This window comes from Bufo gargarizans, chromosome 2, assembly GCF_014858855.1.
Source record: "Bufo gargarizans isolate SCDJY-AF-19 chromosome 2, ASM1485885v1, whole genome shotgun sequence".
NCBI classification, from domain to species: Eukaryota; Metazoa; Chordata; class Amphibia; order Anura; family Bufonidae; genus Bufo; species Bufo gargarizans.
Window position 1 is genome coordinate 624,494,469 of NC_058081.1, and position 13,630 is coordinate 624,508,098.

Here is a 13,630-nt window from a genome sequence, read left to right on the forward strand (position 1 = left end):
TTATACTTCTACTTACCTCCATGTCAGCCTCTTCCTGTATGTCCATATATGGAGTCAGTGCTTGTATTTCAGAAAAGTCTCTGCTGGGATTCGAACCCACGACCTTCTGCTTCAGAGACAAAGCAGCTAACCACAAGACCATACCAGCTGCCTTGCTGCTGACTGAAAAAATATGAGACTTCTACTGTTATAGCTGGCTAAGTGTACATCTATACACATGACAGCTGCTCATATATAGAGATATAGCAGAGCTGAGTGTGCTGAGACAGCTGTCATATACAGATATAGCAGTATCTCAGATATAGCAGATATATCTCTATATGACAGCTGTTCCAGCACACTCAGCCTGCTATATCTCTATATATGATAGCTCATGGTCGTGACTCCTGTGTCTGCATGCTGTTGCCTGCGGTCTGGTGTGGTTGTTCAGCCACAGGTGAGGGCCGCTAGTTTGTTGCCTCACTTGTGGTTGCCGCTGGCAACATGTGGTTGTTTTGCAGTTTGGCAGCCTGAGCTGGTGCTGAGCAGCTTGCTGTAATGTGCATGCGGTTGCACCTGGCAACCTGCCTTTATATGTGTGCACATTCCCTGTTTGGTGTGCACAGAGTTTGAGTTGTGTGCACTTCCCCTTTAAGTTGATGTCTTCCCTTCCCTGGTGTTGGAAGGGTTAACTTCCTTCCTAGTGTGTGTGCACTGGGTGTGTCTGATTGTGGGTGTGACTACATGGGCTATAAAGCCTCAGTTAAGACCTGATGTCTGAGGGGTACTCCAGCCTTGTAGTAAGCTGGAGGCACTCTCCTGGTCCCATATTCCATCTGCCAGTGAGGGCCACCCTTGTGGTCATAAAATGTGATACACGATGTTATGAGGATGTGTTTGTGTTATGCTTATTTATTGCAGCGTATGGTTTCCTGGTTTCCTGTGTGGTGTGTGCTCTGTCTCTTGTGTTGTTGTGGACAGCAGCACTTATACTTGGGTTCCAGGCTCTGTGTCTGTGGCAGGTAGGTGTGGTACTAGTTGCACTTACCTGCCATTGCCATATGTCTGTTTCTGTTCCCCTTTCGTTATAACTTGGCCAGTGAGACTCCTGTTCGTCCGTATCTAGGAGGAACAGGTAGTCTTACCCAGCTCCTAGTCCAGGGCCACCCTGAGGGCTAGCAGGAATATCAGGTTCTGGTGTATGAGCCCTCCTACCTTCAGGGTCGGCTCATACGGCTAGGAGACAGGGTCAGAATTAGGGATTGATAGGAGGTGACCTGCTCCCTGATTCCTGTCCTGGCCTTGTACTGACCATCCATCTTCTGTCATCGCACGGCTGAGGGTTTTCCCCATCCTCAGCCGTGACAATTTCTTAGTAATGTGGACACATATGAACATGAGACCAACACAGATGCCTTCAGCTGAGAAGTGCACATGTAACAGGTCAGCCAGTTTCATAGGTACAAATCTGCTGACAGATGTCCTTGACTGCAAAAAAAAAATATCTACAAAACACCATGGGGAAGATTATACTGATTATACGGTTTCAAAGTCCAATGTTATTAAGAAGCTCACTGGAATTAGGTGTGTAATGGATCTCCTGGCAACCCGACTGGGTACCTCCGTTGATGGATACTCCTAGTGCTTCCCGAGGACTCCAAGCACTCCGCTCGACACCGTAACCACCACAGGAACAAGGAACAGGAACAGCTCTTACAAGAGCTAGGGGTTATAGCCAGGGGAGTATACAGTGTATAGCAATCCCCACACACATGAGACGAGGCTCTATGTTGAATGTAAAACAGGAACTTTTTAATGGATTATTTTTCAGCCTTTTATGCAGGTCTCCTAGCAAGGGACACTCCCCCTGGGGCCCTTGTAGAAGACTGTGACAGTTTATATTTTAGCCAATCACAGGCATTTATAGTATTTAAACCTTCCCAGCAATTGTACACAAAACCCCCTTCCCTCTGTCTGTAACGCAATCAACAAAATACAATGAGCACTGTCTTAGACGCAATCAACAAAATACAATTACCAAAACACATTGGGCTCTGCCTGTGATACAATTACCAAACATAATGGGCTAGCTTCCTCACAGGCAGAAAACACACATTTTTCCCAAAACACAGAAAACACCTCAAAACCCCACGTATCCCCATAATTTATACATCCATGGATAGCTCTGATGTGGGTGAACAAAATATCCAAAAATCACCCAGATCCGAGCAGGGGTTCCCGAATTCTATTGGTCACATTTGGCCGACCGCAAGCATGGCTTTCCTGCCCAAAACAGTGCAGCCAGCCAGTCGCAGGGGCAACACGTGAGGTGCACGGTGGACCGATGAGGGGCCAATTGATATAACACACAGTTCACAGTTTACTCACGGTTAGCAGATAGCCTCCCTGGGCTGGCAGCACAGTGTTGAGGTGGACAGCACGAAATCCTCCGGGGCACGCTCTGTGGTAGGAAGCATCAGCCAAGATGGTGGTTCAGGTTCCCTTGATGTTAGGTGTGCTTAGGGTGCTTGTTGCGGCTGAGTCCCTTGATGGTTTTTGTCGTGACGCCAGTACCGTTAATGGTGGTACAACCATAGGTAGTAATAATGAGGTAGACAGTGGTAAGATGCAACTCACAACTTTTGCTTTGGATGTCTTTTAGTTGCAGTAGTACAAATATGCAGTCTCTAGATGGTATGGAGTTAATTCTGAAAATCCACTGTTTTAGGCTTGTCAGGTTTCTTGGGTTTTGGAGCAGTGGGTTACTTCAATGTCAGTGGAATTTTGGGTGAGGTTGCCGGAAGCTAAGGTATCCTTCACCTAAAATATCCCAAAGGTCCTTTATGCCTGGTTTATAGCTTTTATCCTTTGGATGAATTTGAATCTGTCCTTTTCTCTTGTCCCTTTCTGGACTAAGACTTCTTTTTAGAGCTGACGTGCTGGATTTGCACCTTTTTACTCTCTCAGTGTCAATATACTCACTGATCTCCACACTGACCTCTGGTCTCAACTGAACTTCACTCTTAATCTGACTAAAGCTCTCCTCTGTCCCACTAGGCCTGACCTAGCTATATATAGGACCTAAACTTTACCCTCATCTAGTGGTGGGATGTCTAAATTGCACCTAATAGGCCTGTTAACAGGGATTTTGCAGATACACAAATGCAAAGTTATACCATACTGTACAGTGCAATTGCTAGAATAAAAAAGTACTTTTAAGCAGTGCCCACACACATGTAGTGGGACGCTGCAACAGTTCCACAGATTTAGGCTGTGCAGCCGGTCTGTCTTCTCCTTCAAAGTTAGCATATGGGCCATAATCCTGAGGCAAGAGGCCCCTCCAAAACCCATTGGCGAGGTTATTTTTGCCACAAGGTGCACCTAATTTATTAGCAGGTGTGCACCTCTTTATAAATGAGGGACCTCATTCAACAGTCCATGCAGATGTCTGCTCACTGATGCTCACAGAGTGTCACCGCACACACCAGCTCCCCTCCACTCACTGCTGCTCGACCATTCAGCTTAACACTTAGCACCCCATACCTCTTTTATCCAGTGATGTCTCCTCTAATGCAGGTGTTCACTTTCCTCATGTCTCTACAGAGATTTCACGTCTTGTCTCTGTAGAGTTTGCAACACAGACATGTGCGATTCCTTACTTTTCATTACCACCCTCCTCCTGCCTGGTGCCCCAACATGGTTATCCAGCTACTGCCCCCAATACTGTGCCGGCTGCTCTCTCCAGTGTTTACATACACCATACTGCACAAATAATGGTGCCATACAGTAACATAGTAATAGTCCTCCCAGATTGCTGTCAATAATAATAGTGGTCCTCAAAATCCCACCAATAGTAATTCCCTCCCAGAGTGGCCTTATTAGTAATAGAGCCCCCTACAGTCCCCCCAATAGTGATAATACCTCCTTTAATAGTAATGCTCTCCATATTATGCCCAATAATAATAATAATAATAATGCACTGTAGAGTAATCAGTAGAATTAAGCCCCCCATAGTACCCCCAGTGGTCATAAGACTCCCTATAGTGACCTCAGTACTAATAAGGCCCCCCTATAGGGCACCCCTTTTAGAGCCCTGAGTAGTAGTAATGCACACAACCACTGCCCACAGTATTTATAATGTTTCCTTCAGTGCCCCCTGTCATTATAATGCCCCCTGCAGTACCCCCTGGAGTTGTAATCTTCTCTGTAGTTCCCCCATAAATTATAATGCCAGTCCTCTCCCTCCAGTCTTCTATACCATACAGTCCCATGTAAATAACATCACTCCTCCCCTTCCAGTCTTCTATACCATACAGTCCCATGTAAATAACATCACTCCCCCAGTCTTCTATACCATACAGTCCTATGTAAATAACCTCACTCCTTTCCCTCCAGTCTTCTATACAATACAATCCCATGTAAATAACATCACTCCTCTCCCCCAGTCTTCTATACCATACAGTCCCATGTAAACATCACTCCTCTTGCTCAGTCCTCTAAACAATACAGTCCCATGTAAACAATCACTCCTCTCCCTCCAGTCTTCTATACTATGCATTCCTATGTAAATAACCTCTCTTCCTTACAGTCTTCTATAATATACAGTCGCATGTAAATAACTTAAATCCCCTCCTTCAGCCCCCTCCAACACATAGTCCTATGTAAATAACATCAATCCTCACCCTCCAGTCTTTTATAATATCCAGTCCCATGTAAATAACACCAATTATCTCCCTCCAATCTTCTATTACATAGAGTCCCATGTAAATAATATCTCTTCCTTACACTCTTCTATAGCAAACAGTCCCACTTCAATAACATATTTCCCTCCCACTAAGCACTCATTCACACATCAGTGTTTTGGTCAGTGATTCCCATCAGGGATTGTGAGCCAAAACCAGGATTGGAGCCTCCACAGACATAAGGTATAACGGAAAGATCTTGTCACGCCCTGCCCTGTGGGTGTTCTGAGGAGATCTGTCAGAGTCGCTGCACGTGACTCGATCTGACAGTTTGTTTTGTTGTGGGTTTGAACTGAATCCCACCTCCTCCCAGGTGTTGTTCTTTAGGCAATTGGTGAGGCTATTTATTCCTCCCTCTCCCTTTAGCCTTTGCGGGTTATAGTTCTGCCTTGAGTGAGCTCTGGAAGTTTGGTGGATCGTTTTCTCCAACACATCTCTAGATAAGTCCTTTTCCCTTTTTCATTCTGTGTCTGTTTTTACTAGGCCTCTAGGGTGACGCTAGCTCCTTCGGTTATTGAAGGAGATGGGTGTCTCTTTCCCTCTTCTCTTCAGCTGAGGGTTTGGTTCAGTGTGTTATAGTCTTAGGTGGGCATGTGCATATCTACCATCGAGATATGCACATGGGAATAGCAGCTTAGGGAAAGTGTTTTAGGGATTGCTTTGTTCCCTAGCTTTTGGGGCCTAGTCAGTTGTTTTGTTTGCCTTGTTGTGTTCTGTTTCCTTCCCTTATCTTACCTACCATGACAGATCTGCACCTTTTATGTGTTTAGAGCCGCACCTGATTTTGGCTCAGAATCCACTGTTAAAAAGATTGCATGACTATGACTATTTCCTTCAGAGTTTTGGCACAACAGTCAGCAGATACACAGTAAGTCCATCAGGGCCCCCCAAACTCCCCTACCCGCACCCCAAGATGATATCAGGTTATCTTGTTGGCAGAGGATGGAAGTGAAAAAACGAATAATAAAAAAAAAAAAAAAAACACCTCTGCTGGCACTGGGGTTGGCCCCCTACCCCCTCCCATGCTTAACCAGCTGCACAGGCGGTATGACCGCCCCTGATTGGTCCTACCATTATATCTAGTTTCTGAAAATCTGTGGTGGCAAGAGCAGCCTGTAAACGCATGTTGGATTTTACTTTACTGTATGTTATTGGGCCGCAAACCTCTGTCAGGTGAGAACACCACTGCCACCAGTAGCAACGTTTTCCTAGGACAGAGGGCTGGTATTATTATTCTGACAGATTAATAATCCATCCATCTCTACACTTTTCCAATTCAGGGAGGAGGCACCATTTCACTGGTGTTTTACAACATCTCTTTACAGACCATAATTATTACTTGGCTTCCTACATAGAGGCAAATTCCAATATCACTTCACCAGATAATCAGCAGCCTATGCTAGGGAGGTCTATGTCCATTGTCATAGAAGAAGGCACTGGGGGATGGAAAAACCTGAACCCTATGGAGTGAGATGCTAGGTGTCAACCCTGTGGAGTGAGATGCTAGGTGTCAACCCTGTGGAGTGAGATGCTAGGTGTCAACCCTGTGGAGTAAGATGCTAGGTGTCAACCCTGTGGAGTAAGATGCTAGGTGTCAACAGTTTGCCAACTGTTTTCTGTTAGCTCTGTCTGGCTAATATAGTTGTTGAAGAAAGATCTGATTCACATAGAACCCAACTACCCCTCCCTTAACAGCACGCGTTGCCAGGTGAGTGCAACAGCAGGGGCGGATTGGCCATATACCTTACAGGGAAATTTCCAATGCCTAGGGGGGCCACCCAAGCCTGGCCAGCAGCCCCAAGTGCCATCCTGAATTTATCTGTATTAACATCCTCAGGACAGAGATACAGTTGAGTACTGTGGTGCAGGCGGTAGTATTTAGCTGTGGTATTTGGTTCAGCCGGGGCGGTATATTGCTCTGCACTATGGTATTGCCGGCCCTGTCTACTTCTATTATCCCTGCCTAATTATGTTGCCCCATCTTCTGTCAATTTGGACCTGCACCTGCAACATGGGGCCACTTTTACCTTCATTTGCAGGGCCACTTTTAGTTCCCAGTCCGCCCCCGTGCGACAGTAAGGGCTGCAAGAGCTCATAAAGCTGCTTTCCGGTTTCAGGAGGAAAACAGGCAACACCCGTGATATGCCTGAAATAAATAATATGTAAGTACTTACCTGACAGATCCCTTGCCACTCTGGTGACCACTACAGCCAATCACTGGCCTCAGTGGTGCACCCGACAAGGCCAGTGAATGGCTGCAGCAGTCATGTGCTGTTGACATGATGTCACTGTTGCAGCTGGGTAAATAGAGACCAGGATCTGAAAAGTAAGTACTTATCTGTTTTTTATTTTAGGTGCATCCCTGGGGTTGTCCGTTTTCTCCTGAAATCAGACAACCCCTTTAAAAACCCAATAATGATTTTTCATGTTTTTTGGAGGGAGACTGGAGCGCTGTGCAGACTGTATTATTGGGCAGTGACTGAAAGCAGTAAAATATTGCTCCTGGCTTTACATAGTAGTGACAGATTTAATAATGAAAATGGGCCATGATTCGGTTGCACATGCCTTACACACCATTTATTGTTTTAGACCCTTTTTGTGTCTCGCCCTACAAGGCTTAGCAGAAGCGCATAGCTTAAAGATGACCTCTTTTCATTTCTGACACGTACTTTTAGTAGATACTTATATTCCCCATAAAATAAGAATTCTGAAGCATCTTTTCTCTGCATTGTGCCATTCCTCATAGCTAGAAACATATGTATAAATTGCCAAAGGGGTATGTCCCTACACAGTCTTGCACTGGCGGCACTGATAGAACAGTGTGAAAATGTGCTGTGACACAAACCCACCCATTTGGTAATTTATTTATACATTTCCTGGGGTAATAATCAGTGATGGCCAGTTCGCATTGTTCGCCCGCAAACATATGCGGGCTGCCATCTTTTTTCACAAGTCCGGCGAGGCGCAGGTAAGTCCTTGCGTGAGCGTGAGCCGGTCTGAAAACAAGTGTGGTCAGCGGGAGCAGGCAGTTCCGAGAACAGCCACTGGGGGGGCTTCATTGGGCTGTTCTCAAAACTGCCTGCTCCCGATGACGGCATTTGTTTTCAAACTGGCTCGCGGCACAGGTAGGGGCTTACCTGCGCCTCGCCGGACTTGTGAGTATAATAAATATTCAGTTTATATATACATTGGTGACAGTGCTTCACTATCAGAGCAAATTTTCTGTAGAATTGACTATGGGAAGAAAAGAGTAAGAGGAGCTCGCAATGACGGCTTTCGTTTGATGTGCTTGTAAACCCATGTGCGCTTGTGAGTATAATATCAGGAGTGCACGGGGTTAATGATAGCAGTACTTCACTATCGGTGTGATTTTTTATATTCCACAGGAACGAGTGGAGGGGGAAGTTGCCTGTGGAAACCAATAATTTTACGCATATATGCAGAGGGGGATGGTTCTGACTTGGAGTGGTTATCTTGAAAATTGTTAATAATCGCGTGGTCGCACAAGACGCATTGCTATCAACCAGTAGGTGGCGTAAAGTTAATCAAAGTGTCTAAGGGGTTGTTCACATTATATTTTAACTCTGTGCTGAACAGTATTCAAACATATCCACAAGGCAAGTCCAAAAGATCCGTGTACATTTGTTTTGCAAAAGTATTCACCCCTAGGCATTATACCTGTTTTATTGCATTACAACCTGGAAATGTTTTTGTTGATTTTGCATATTAGACCTGACAAAATAGTCCAAATAGTTACAGTGGAACGAAAAAAAAATACCTTGTTTAAGAACTAGCTAAAGACTGAAAAGTTGAGAGTGCATATGTATTCACTCCCTTTGCTATGAAACCCCTAAATAAGTTCTGGTCAAACATATTAACTTCCAAAGTCACATCATTAATTGTAAGGCCCATCTGGTGTGCAAAGTGTCAAATGAGTATAAATGACCCCTAAGTCTGCAAGACTACTAAGCAAGCAGCATGAAGATCATGGAGCTCTCCAAACAGGTCAGAGACAAAGTTGTGTAGAAGTATAGATCATCCCAAACTTTGAACATCTCACAGAACACCATTTAATCCATAATAACAAAATGGAAAGGATATTCCACAAACTTGACGAGAAGAATTTCAACAAGCCAGGCAAGAAGAGAATTAATCAGAGATTCAACAAAGACACCAATGATAACACTGAAAGATCTACAGTGGAGATGGATGCATCTATCTATAGGACCACTATAAGCCAGAGTGTGGATTTATGGAAGAGTGAAAAATGCAATTGCTTAACTAAAAAAAACATATGAAAACACGTTTGAAGTTCACCAAACAGCATGTGGAAGACTCCCCAACACAATTTAACTTTTTTGCCATCATGGGAAATGCAATGTGAGGTGCAAACCCAAAACATCTGATCAACCAACAACACCATTCCCACGGCATGGTGGTGGCATGGTCGTGTTGTGGAGAAGCTTTTTAATAGAATGGACTGGGAAACTGGTCAGGACAGAAGGAAAGATGGATGGCAGTAAATCAAGGGCAATTCTTGAGGATAGCCACTTTTGGTCTGCCAGAGATTTGAGATTGGATAGAGACACACCCTTCAGCAGGACAAAACCCTAAACACACTGCTAAAGCCACACTGAAAAGGGTTGGAGGGGAAACATTTAAATGTCTTGGAATGACCTAGTAGTCAAAGCCAAGATCTGAATCCAATGCAGAATCTGTGGCATGACTTTAAAGCCTCATTCACACGTCAGTGTTTTGGTCAATGATTTCCATTAGTGATTATGAGCCAAAACCAGGATTGGAGCCTCCACAGACATAAGATATAAGGGAAAGATCTGCCCCTGTTCTATGTGTAGAGCAGCACCTGGTTTTGGCTAAAAATCACTGATGGAAATCACTGACCGAACACTGACGTGTGAATGAGGAATAAGAGTACTGGACACCAACACAACCCATCTATTCTGAAGTAGTTGGAGTAGTTTTGCCTGGAAAAACAGACCAAAATTGCAGTGTCTAGATGTGCTAAACTACTAGAGACAAACCCTAAGAGACTTTGTGTCACGGGTAAGGAAGGTAGAGAGGAAGTGCACCCCCTAAACTGCCACCCTCAACCCTGTCCCTGCCTACTTGCACCACCCGCCCTAGGTGATGGGGCGCAACTGGGCGACGGTCCCTGACCTACGTAAGTGTAGAGCAGAGCGAACAGAGAAAGAGAGGAACAGACAACCAAGGCAGAAGGTGGTACACAAGACTAAGGCAAATGGATAGACAGGGAGGTAAATAAGACAACAGTACCCAGTGATGGGAAAGGGAAAGGCAATGGCAGGGCAACTAGCCGAGGTCGGTCCGGGAGGTCACGTCAATACAAGGGATGAGGCAGGAGACGAAATCCGAGAACGAGCCGAGGTCAAATTCAAGAGATAGCGTAGGTACCAAGGGAGCGAGCAAAGCGAGGTCAGGAAACAAACAAGGTCAATACCAGAGGTCAAGTAGGAAGCAATAATAATAGTACACACAGCCCTAGAGACGAAAATTACAGGCAACCTGTAGCCAGCAGGCCGCCTGTATTTATAGTAGGGAGTGAGGGTCATGTGATGTGGCCAGCGTCACATGACCGACAGACAGACAAGTCGAGCACCGAGTGATCAGCTCGGCGATCAAGGCAGACCTAGGAGCAGGGAGCCTCCCAGCTAGCAAAGCCGCCCTGGGAACGAGGCCAAACACAGATCCTCGCTCGCGAAGCTAAGCAGCAGGTCTGCGGCTGATGGGAGACCGAATCCGCCTTCGGCGCCCCGTTACACTTTGATCTGTAGGTGGCTCCTCAAAGTATTGACATTCAGGGGGAGAATATTTATGAACATTAACATTCTCTGTTTTTTGTCTTATTGTTTGTGTCACAAAACAAAATATTTTGCATCTTCAAAGTGGTAGATATGCTGTGTAAATCAAATGGTACAAACCCCCAAAATCATTTCTATTCCAAGTAGTAATCCAACAAAGCAGGAAAAACACAAGGTACTGTAGGTGTGTGTAAAAGAGCCATACAGATAATGCTCCTTCTTCCAGTAGAGGGAGCTCTAATTCTACAGTACGGTAGGATATTGGTAGAAAACACATGTCCTATTACAAAGTGATAGGTCTGCTATAGAAATCCACTTGTTGACCAAAATCCTTATGCATCAGTCTTAGGTACTTACATCTAGTGTAACTGCAGAGACATCAGGGACAGACGTTTGGTGGATCATTTCAGAACGTTCACACCAAATGCAATGCCCAAACACAATGTAAACCTATTTCAAATGTATAGCAATCTCATGTGGTCATTCCGTATATTAGCCACTAGATGTCGCTTTCGCACACTCTCCTCCTGCCTGAAGCAGTGTAAGAGCCTGCTGCTGTATTGTATGATTAAACAAATGGAATATAAACTGTATATTATTAAAAGCAATTGTATATTATGTAGGCATAGCGTTGACTTTTTGGTGGATTTACTATAAATCCAGTAAAAATTACAAAGCAGTGTGTTAGCAATGTTTCAAAGAGAAAAGCAATCCAAAAATGAAACATTTACTGTAGGCTTGGTTAACCCCCTCCCCGCTCACAGACATTACTGTTTTGTAACTGAGCACAATGAGTTAAGGTTTAGTGCCATAACAGTATTCAGACCAGACAGAAGCTGTGGTCATAAGCGACCATGGCATCTGAGCAGTAACACAGAGGAAGGGAATCCCCTATGTCCTCCCAATGGCCCCCTGCAAACATAACTGCAAGTTGCCAAGTAGCCGTCATGACAGCCAGGGATCTTCTGAAGGCCACCAAGACGGACACTTTCCAGGTCTGTTAAAAGGTTTCTGTCACCTGAAAAACGGGTATTAAGCTGGCTGTCACTAGCGATGTGTTAATGTCAGCTGAACATAACTGTATTAGAGCCGTCTCACTGCCTGCCGCCGTTATTGAGAAAAAGGAACTTTTATAATATGCTAATTAGCCTCTAGGAGCGGGGGGGGGGGGGACTTTGCTCCTGCTCCTAGAGGCTCTGTTCTATCACCTCTGCTACACTAGATTGACAGGGCCAGGCATCGTTGGTCTCCTACCTCCGGCCCTGTCTGCAGTGTAAATCTCACACCGTTCAGTATTCGGCGCAGGCGCAGTGAAGGAAGGACGCTCGGCGGCTGCTGGCTCACTCACTGCGCCGGCAGGAGGAGTGCAGCGCTGCCTGGCCCTGTCAATCAAGAGAAAAAGGGCGTGAAAAGAGGTGGGCAAACGGAGTCTCTAGGAGCAGGTGCAACGCCCCCCCCCCCCCCCCCCGTCACATAGAGGCTAATTAGCATATTATTAAAGTTCCTTTTTCTCAATAACGCTGGCGGGCAGTGAGACGGCTCTAATATAGTGGTATTCAGCTGACATCAGCACATCGCTAGTGTCAGACAGCTTAATACCCGTTTTTCAGGTGACAGAAACCCTTTAACTGCATTCGAACTGCTGATTTGATCACAGCTTCAAGTCCCCTAAGAGAACAAACAGAAAATGTGAAAAACTATACGATATTTAAAAAATACAATTATTTTTAAATAAAACACTACCAATTATAAACAATCTGTATTACTGCATCTTGCTTTGTTCACATTGCACTAGTTGTCCTGCTAGGCGGTTGTGTGGAAGCTTGGCTGTGAGCTGGATTACATCACCTTCAGACCGTGTTCACACCATAGTTAGTGTAGTGGTAGGACCCCTTGCCATGCTGAGAGACCGTGACGTGGTGCATGATGGGCTCCGATATCTTCCTGACAGGAATATATTGGCAAAAGTCTCCGCTTTTAATATCTGCTTGTATGACTAGCTAGTATAGTCAGTGGCATATCCGTTTGGTGCATTTTCTTCTGGGATTTATATAATTATATTTTCATCCCCACAATGCTCCGTTTTGTGTAGGATGCCTTTGTGGTGCATGTGGACCGTGCTGGCATCCTCCACTGTACGCATTTTTTGCTGGGGATGGTCGTTTGCTGTGGTCCGCATGCAGTGGGACTGCTCCCCCAGTGAGAAACACGCTACAGTGTTAGGGGTTTGAGCAGCTCCCCCATATTTGCCACTATATTTCTGTGATTTTGTTTTTACTGCATCCTTAACCCATTACATTATCCCATTATAGAACTTGCATGGTGAATGCAATAAAAAAAAAATGCACGTTTCTTGCACAATAAAAGCTATTTTAAAAAATGATTCGTTTTTGTGTTGCCCCATTTAAAAATCCATATAATTTATATTTTTCTACTGCAGAACTTCGAGCACTTGCTTTTTGTGAGACAAGGTGTAGCTTTCATTAGTACCATTTTGTGGTACCGTATGTACAAACAGGCTCAGAGTTACAAAGGCCTCATGTCCACAGTCCACAAGTGCCTGACTGACTGATACATCCTTCCCTCTTCTGCTCGGATACATTATTTATTTTTGTAGTTATACTGGGCTTTTCTCCATTATAGACACAGCGACGTACAATGCCTGATTGGAGTGTTTTGAGATTGTCTGAGATTTTGATATTGATGGCCTTTCCTCCGGATAGGTCATCAATATCAGATCGGTGGAGGTCTGACTCCCAGCAACTGTGCCGATCACCTGTTTCAGGAGACCATGGTGCGTGCAGTGAGTGCTGCAACCTCATCCTAGGCCATTATGGTCCCATTCACCAGTCACCTGGCCAGAAAGAAGATCAAGTGGATGAGGTGAGTTTTTTTTTATTATTTTTAACCCCTCAATGGCCATTTTATTTAGCATTCTGTCTTAAGAATGCTATTTTCCGTTATAACCATGTTATAATGGAAAATAATAAAATCGCCCGAATACCGAACCCGAACTTCAGTAAAAAAAAAAGGCTGGGTTTGGGTCCGCGTCCCTGAACTCGCAAAGTT